The following is a 9,582-nucleotide window of genomic DNA, read 5'->3' as shown; positions in this document are numbered from 1 at the left end:
TTGTATGCGATTAATATTGTGCATTAGATGCGGTTTTGGTTGTTATAATAGGTAGATTGATTGATGAAATGTGTTTAGTTGTGTTCTTTGTCAAATTACCTTTCCAACGATATAAGGTGCGAGTTCTAAATGTTAGCGGTTTGTAATTTATGCTTGAAAGAGTTTTGATTTGGGACTTGAACAATTGAGACTGACCAGGTACCAGCGCACGGCCAATGCCGCGGCGCGGCCAGACTATGTCGCGGCGCGACATAAGCCGTGGTCAGGTTCTGACCACCATGTCCAAATTACGAAAAATGTTTGGCATACTATGGACCTCCGATTCACATGAAACTTGTTCTAACATACTCATATATGATTAAAAACCTCAGAAAAATAGTTCGGGACCCGACCCGAACATGTTGACTTTTTCGTTGACTTTGACCCGACCAAGTTGACTTTTAATCAAACTTAACCAAATGGTTGTGCAATCGTTCTAACATGCTTTTATACTTGTATCTTGCATGAAACATGACAATTTGATTCACATGCTATTATGATCGAGTCTTAACGAGCCATAGGACTAATTGAACATCTTTGACCTATCGTGTTTACCGTTAATGATACAACCTATTGTTTAGGTCAAGACTAGCATTGTTCTTTGCACACGTTTACTTGTTGAAGTACTTTACTACTCGTGCACTCAAGGTGAGATCATAGTCCCACTTTTACTCTTTTGAACTTACATTTGGGATGAGAAAACATAAACATTTCTTTACTAAGTGAACACAAGTACAGGAAAACAAACATTCTACATACGAGTTTAGAACAAAATCCTCAATTCGATTATCATTAGTTACACTTGCCGGGTGTAAGCGAGAACTTATGTTGTATGGATCCATATGGGTTTGACAAACCCTCATTCAAACGGTTCGCTACCGTTTACGAATGAAATATATTTTCGAGAAACAGTGTATGTTCTAGCACTAAGTGATGGGGTTCAATGGAAGGAAATGTTAAGCATTGATAATTGGGTGCTCGTGAAACAAACTTTTGGAATGTATTACTATTATTTCATTGATGCAAATCTTGTGGTTCACTTGTACTTACTTACTTAAACCTATGATTTCACCAACGTTTTCGTTGACAGATTTCTATGTTTTTCTCAGGTCCTTGAACGATACATGATACATGCTTCCGCTCATTATTTGATACTTGCATTGGATGTCGAGTATATGTGCATTTCATGGAGCGTCTTTTGACTTTACTTTAAACCGTGTCGCCTAGATTTCATTCGTATTATAACGTTGTAACTTAACTATTGGTTGAACAATTCTTGTAAACTTTGGGAACAATCTTTATTTTGAAATGAAGGCGACATATTTTGGTCAAACTTTGTCTTAAAGACTTATGACCACGTAACGGGACCTAAGTAGACGGCGCCGTCAAACATGATTTGGTCGGGTCGCTACACAGGGTTTGTCTCAGATTCATGAACCTATATTAAGTATATATATATATTTATATGTTGGTTAATATCTGTCTAACAATTTAGGTCAGGTCGTAGTGTATCACAATCTTAATGCTCGAGACCGACATGCAAAAGTCAACAAAAGTCAACTTGACCCAAAATGACTTCCAAAATCTATACATGTTTATTATATAACTTATATATAGTCGTTTTATATATTTAAATATATTTATCAGATCTTATTATACTAAATAATACAAGTCATTTATTAATAAATAAAAATTTATATTTAAATTCATATATGATAAAAATATATTTTTATATATCTCAAGTAATAAAATTTATAAAATTCACTTAATATCATAAAAATATAGTGGTATGTATTATTAATGTAATTATATTACGTGTGGTAAAAATATCTTTGTACGCATATTTATTTGATTAAATAATATTGATAATAATAATAATGATAAAAATAATAAAATGATAGTTTCAATAAAAATATTATTTTTTAGTAATAAAAATAATTTTAGTAATAACATCAACTGATAACAATTATAATAATCGTTTTAATAATAATATTAAAATTAATAATAATTCAGTTGACCATATCTTTTAATCCGTTCATCGAACCCACACGATTTCTAAATGAAAAGTTATTAATTTTTCTTTAGCTTTTCAACGACATGCATATCATATACCTTATCTCAGTAGCATATGTATCAAATTCGTGATTTATCATAAACTATTTAACGACGAAACTAAGCATACAAACATGCATAATCATATATACTCGAGCACTAGTCAGGGATACACTATTAATATATAAAAGATAAGATATGAATGCTCACGTATCAATATTGTGATTCAATATTGCAGGAAAGTACGTAGACGCAACGAAAATGATAAACGTTAGGTTGACCTCACGAGCAATACCCTCGAACAATATCCATAACCTCCATAGCTATAACCCATAATTTCCTTAGCTCTATCCCGTTTGAAAACTTATTTTGAAATCTTCTGAATATAACTCTGTCGTAGTATTTTATGTATACTAATAATATCTTGAAATAATACTAAGTAAATATATATATGTAATTCGATTGAGAGAGTTTAGAGAAATATATTTTCAAGTTTCTATGAAATAATAAAACCTATTGAATTCTATTTATAATAGATTTTTGAATTATTAAAGTGAATTATTAAAGTATAAATTATTAAAGTGAATTATTAAAGTATGAATTATTAAAGTAAATTATTAAAGTATGAATTATTAAAGTGAATTATTAAAGTATGAATTATTAAAGTGAATTATTAAAGTGAATTATTAAAGTTAAAGTAAAGTAAAAGTAAAGTAAAAGTAAAGTAAAGGTAAAGTTAAAGTATAGTAAAAGTATAAAACTATGTACGTATAATACGCGTATAAATATATTTAATATTAATTTAAATCGTTATATCATAAAACATTTTAGAAAAGTAGAATTATATATATTCATAATAAGTTTCAAGTTTTTAAATTACAGTCTGTTGGTGAAGCATGGGATAAAGTCCAAAGGTTTAATAAACGTATGAAATCATCTTAATGAAAAATGTCGAGTTACTTAACTTGTCGATATCCAACATCTAAGTTATTTACACTCCACGTTCTTACTTATAGATCACTTTACCATTTTCCGAATATTGTCAAAAAGAATAGATTTCTTAAATCACAGTGGACCTCATAACATTGGCCCATAATCATATCATAATGTATCTGATAATTCAATCATTTGATATTATCTCTTAATTCTGTCGATAAATATATCGAAACAAATACGTTCATGTAAAGTATCATATATATCAAATACTTTGTTAATGTTTTCAGTTATTATATATTATATATACATATCTATATACACATAATTGTTCGTGAATCGTCGAACACGGTCAAAGGGTAATTGATTACATGAATGTAGGTCCAAACTTTTTGAGATTCAACATTACAAATTTTGCTTATCGTGTCGGAAACATATAAAGGTTAGGTTTAAATTTGGTCGGAAATTTCCGGGTCGTCACAGTACCTACCCGTTAAAGAAATTTCGTCCGGAAATTTGATCGAGGTCGTCATGGCTAACTTTAAAAATGTTTTCATGATGAATATGAGTTGATAAATAGAGTTTTATCATCATTGAGTAATATAGATAAAACAATTTGATTACGCGAAGAGTATAAGTGAAGCTATCGCAAGAGAGTAAAATGAGTAAACGTATATTCGTTTTAACCGATGACGTAGTTATGATTGATTTCCGGAATTCATGGAATTTAAAGAAAATCTTTGCAATAAGATTTGGTTCTTTGGCGATTAAGGAAATCAGGATCTTATTTGATTAAATGCTATAATTTGTCTCGATTTCTCTGTCTAATATTTTACTATAAATCCACCCCTTCGTTTCTTTATTTCCACAGCTCACACCTTCAAGTCTTTCTCCCCAATTCATACTTTAAAGCATTCGTTAATATGCTTCATCCAGTATTGATTCTTAATATACTCTTAACTTTCATATCTGTCATTCTTCTTTTTCATCTACCACCGGAGGAAGTTATTTTCTTCTACCATTACTTTGGGGTTATTGTGTTTTTCATTCTCCCGTGTCTTTATATTGCTATACACATTGATATACAAGGTTTGTAATTTCGGGGTTGTTATCGGGCTTTATATTCTCCATTATATTTCGGAGCTTCATGCTTTCGTTTTCTCTTCCCGACCTTAAGTCAAGCGGATAATGGTCCAGAATTTGTAGATATGAATTTTTGGATGAACATAGTTAATGTTCCAAGAAGAAAATCGTAATGGCACGATCTTGATTTGGCAAATTACCAGAATATCCTAAAATATAGAGCTATCAAGATGATATGTTCTTAATATGTTTGGAAATTGGGTAGAATGTAAGAGTCGTGTAAATAGTACATGATGACGGTATGTTCTGTGAATCATCACGTTCCATTAGAAACTCAGTATGACTTACTGTAATATAATCACATTGATCAAGTGTTATTATATTATACTAACTCATGCTTCAGTTCCCAATACTACTTCAAAAACATTCCTATTTTAAATTCGAATTTTTTTTTCTTCAGAATTTAGAAACTAACACAGTTTCTTTTTATGTTGTAACTCAAATATGGCGAATAGATAGAAGATTTTGGATAAGAATAGTTGTGAAAATATCTTCAGGAATATCGAAGATATTTATAATAAAAGATACGATAATATCTTAGAATTCTTAACATAGATGGATGATGAAGAAGATTTGTCTGTGAAGGTTTAGAATAAGAAGTAAGGTGTTTGCTAACTATTTCAGTAGACACTGAATCATTTGGATCCTTTGAAGGCAGGTTTAGTCTTTGTGATTTGTCCACAGCCTCCTTCATGGTCTGCTCAATCCGTTTTCCAGTTTCAAACCTTCTCTTTTTCTCAGCTTTACCACCATACTATTCTTTATCATCAAACTTTTGACTGTTAAAGTCGTTTACAGTTTTTGCTGCTTCATCAGCATTTTTTCAATTTCAGAGAACTAGTTCATAGTTTGAGATGTTTTTCAGAAAATTCACATTCGAAGTATGTAAGTCTAGGAGATAGACGTTATATGTATACATATAACTTTTGATGTAAAATTGTCGCGAAATTCAAAATACTGATTGCTAATTCCCAGTAGTTGGTGTGATAATTATTGTTACAGGATGTAGGTGAGTACATGATGGGGTTTTAATGAATAAGTATAGTGGCTTTTCAGAGAGGCTTAAGTCGAAGGTTAATGAAGTTGTTGATAAGTTTACTGCTAATGTGGCGAGATATGAAAGGTTCCCCTGTAACAATGATGAAGGGGTAATTGTTATAATAAGGTTTATTCGTATAAACAAATGAAGGTGATTTGTTGAAGCTATGACAAAACTGTCTATTTTGGAAAGAGATTGAAAAATTATATTTGGTAATAAATATCAAAGGATCTGACACGGATACGTGTTAAACTATAACTTTGGTTTCGAGAGCTTTTCAGGTGCATGGCAGTGGGTAATGTGTGGTTGGATCATCATCTCGCATGTCTTTAATAATTTTGAAGTGTTTGAACACATATTGTAATTGTTAATATACATATGATGTTCTAAGATTTTGAATGATACAAATATTTTTGTGAGTTCCATGAATAGAAATGAGGTTCTAGGACAGTTTTGAAGTCAAAGTATAGTTTTGAAAGATGTAGAAATATAAGAGTGATGATTTCGGTTATATCTTGAATCGAATTCTGAGATTTCAAAATCAGAATATGTAATTAGATTTTGAATGAGTATGGTTGTTTTGATTTCTATAAAAGAATGTATATTATTGTGAAAGTAGGGAGTATAATGGATGATTTGCTGAATCAGATTCGAAGAATGTAATATATTAATTGTGAATTTATATATCTCTCGGGTATTACCTACCCGTTAAAAAAAAATTCACAATTAATATTTTGTACAAAAGAATTTTATTACAGTCTTTATGGAAATATATATGTGTATATTTCTTCAGATGTAATATAGATTTAATGAGTTAATATTAAATTAAACTCGTTTGATTTATGGTTAAGGCTAGGATAGATAATTTCTAAACTTTAGAAATTACATAATCGTCGTAGAATGTTTTCTCAATGAAGTTATGAATCAGTACTTCATCGTTGTGCTATTCCTTGGTATCTACATGGCGTATGACGTCGATGCTCGTGGGACAGATTGTGAAGTTAAGGTTTGCGATGCGGTTGTTGTTGGTGGTGGTAATGGTACTATTGATGTTGTTGATGGTGGTACTGGTTATGCTGCTGGTGCTGCTGCTGGTGTTTGTAACCTTTGCACCATATTCTCCAAAGCCACTACCCGAGCGCGAAGCTCCGTGACTTCTTCTATTACACCGGGGTGATTGTTGGTTCGGACGAGCGGATAAATAAGATCTAGAATTTGGTGTAGTATATAATCATGACGAGATACTCTGGAAATGAGAGAGAAAATGGTGTTTCGGATAGGTTCGCCGGTAAGTGCTTCAGGTTCATTGCCAAGAGGGCAATGTGGTGGATGGAAAGGATCGCCTTCTTCTTGTCTCCAATGATTAAGGAGGCTACGAACCCATCCCCAATTCATCCAGAATAGATGATGGCTGATTGGTTGATCCATTCCAGTCATACTGCTTTCGGAGCTTGAGTGGGATTCCATTTCGGAATCCGAGGAACTTGAACTGATGACGAATTCCATTTCGTACGATTTGATAAAGGATTTTTTGATACGAAAAGATTTTCCGGCTATCGGGTGGTATTCTAACTACATAGAATATCTATATATATATAGATCAAAAGATTTCATAGATTACGGAGGAATTACGGAATATGTCAGGCAAAGTTTACGGTAATAGATATGATAAGATATGATTTAGCAGATACACTAAGATATGAATTTTGTCTATACATTATACATGCAATCAATGCAGCAAGACGTGTCTAGACTAAGAATGATAAGCAGGTAATTTCTTAAGGATGGTAAGTAGATGATTTCCGACTAAAAATGATAAACAAAACTTTTGACATGCAGACACGGTCGAAGTCCAGACTCACTAATGCATCTTAACAACTATTAGTTAGACACACTAATGCAAGACCTGGTTCGCTAAGACCACCGCTCTGATACCAACTGAAAGGACCCGTTCATATACATTATAAACGATTCACAATAGTTGATTACATCGCGAGGTATTTGACCTCTATATGATACGTTTTACAAACATTGCATTCGTTTTTAAAAGACAAACTTTCTTTACATCAAAAATTGACGGCATGCATACCATTTCATATTACATCCAACTATAATTGACTTAATATTAATCTTGATGAACTCAACGACTCGAATGCAACGTCTTTCAAAGTATGTCATGAATGACTCCAGGTAATATCCTTAAAATGAGCTAATGCACAGCGGAAGATTTCTTTAATACCTGAGAATAAACATGCTTAAAAGTGTCAACCAAAAGGTTGGTGAGTTCATAGGTTTATCATATCAATCATTTCAATATATTAATAGACCACAAGATTTCCGTTTATAAATATATGCACACTCGCAAGTGTATAAAAGTTTTCTATAAGTTGTAGGCACCCGGTAACAAGCCTTAACATTCATGTTTTACCCTCTGAAGTACACCAGATCAGGTGTGTTTAAAATAACCTCGAAGTACTAAAGCATCCCATAGTCAGGATGGGGTTTGTCAGGCCCAATAGATCAATCTTTAGGATTCGCGCCTACCGTACATAGACAAGTAGTTTAATGTTACCAAGCTAAGGGTATATTTCTGGTTTAAACCCACATAGAATTAGTTTTAGTACTCGTGCCTATTTCGTAAAACATTTATAAAACAACGCATGTATTCTCAGCCCAAAAATATATATAAAAAGGGAGTAATGAAACTCACAATACTGTATTTCGTAGCAATTATGTATATGATGGCACTGAACAAGTGCAGGGTTTGTCTCGATTTCATGAACCTATTTTAAGTATATATATATTTATATGTTGGTCAATATCTGTCTAACAATTTAGGTCAGGTCGTAGTGTATCACAATCCTAATGCTCGAGACCGACATGCAAAAGTCAACAAAAGTCAACTTGACCCAAAATGACTTCCAAAATCTATACATGTTTATTATTTAACTTATATATAGTCGTTTTATATATTTAAATATATTTATCAGATCTTATTATACTAAATAATACAAGTCATTTATTAATAAATAAAAATTTATATTTAAATTCATATATGATAAAAATATACTTTTATATATCTCAAGTAATAAAATTTATAAAATTCACTTAATATCATAAAAATATAGTGGTATGTATTATTAATGTAATTATATTACGTGTGGTAAAAATATCTTTGTACGCATATTTATTTGATTAAATAATATTGATAATAATAATAATGATATAAATAATTAAATGATAGTTTCAATAAAAATATTAATTTTTAGTAATAAAAATAATTTTAGTAATAACATCAACTGATAACAATTATAATAATCGTTTTAATAATAATATTAAAATTAATAATAATTCAGGTGACCATATCTTTTAATCCGTTCATCGAACCCACACGATTTCTAAATGAAAAGTTATTAATTTTTCTTTAGCTTTTCAACGACATGCATATCATATACCTTATCTCAGTAGCATATGTATCAAATTCGTGATTTATCATAAACTATTTAACGACGAAACTAAGCATACAAACATGCATAATCATATATACTCGAGCACTAGTCAGGGATACACTATTAATATATAAAAGATAAGATATGAATACTCACGTATCAATATTGTGATTCAATTTTGCAGGAAAGTACGTAGACGCAACGAAAATGATAAACGTTAGGTTGACCTCACGAGCAATACCCTCGAACAATATCCATAACCTCCATAGCTATAACCCATAATTTCCTTAGCTCTATTCCATTTGAAAACTTATTTTGAAATCGTCTGAATATAACTCCGTCGTAGTATTTTATGTATACTAATAATATCTTGAAATAATACTAAGTAAATATATATATGTAATTCGATTCAGAGAGTTTAGAGAAATATATTTTCAAGTTTCTATGAAATAATAAAACCTATTGAATTCTATTTATAATAGATTTTTGAATTATTAAAGTGAATTATTAAAGTATGGATTATTAAAGTGAATTATTAAAGTATGAATTATTAAAGTAAATTATTAAAGTGAATTATTAAAGTATGAATTATTAAAGTGAATTATTAAAGTGAATTATTAAAGTGAATTATTAAAGTTAAAGTAAAGTAAAAGTAAAGTAAAGGTAAAGTTAAAGTATAGTAAAAGTATAAAACTATGTACGTATAATACGCGTATAAATATATTTAATATTAATTTAAATCGTTATATCATAAAACATTTTAGAAAAGTAGAATTATATATATTCATAATAGGTTTCAAGTTTTTAAATTACAGTCTGTTGGTGAAGCATGGGATAAAGTCCAAAGGTTTAATAAACGTATGAAATCATCTTAATGAAAAATGTCGAGTTACTTAACTTGTCGATATCCAACATCTAAGTTATTTA

Source organism: Rutidosis leptorrhynchoides, chromosome 1, assembly GCF_046630445.1.
Source record: "Rutidosis leptorrhynchoides isolate AG116_Rl617_1_P2 chromosome 1, CSIRO_AGI_Rlap_v1, whole genome shotgun sequence".
Taxonomy (NCBI): domain Eukaryota; kingdom Viridiplantae; phylum Streptophyta; class Magnoliopsida; order Asterales; family Asteraceae; genus Rutidosis; species Rutidosis leptorrhynchoides.
Note: the sequence above shows the minus strand (reverse complement) of the source record.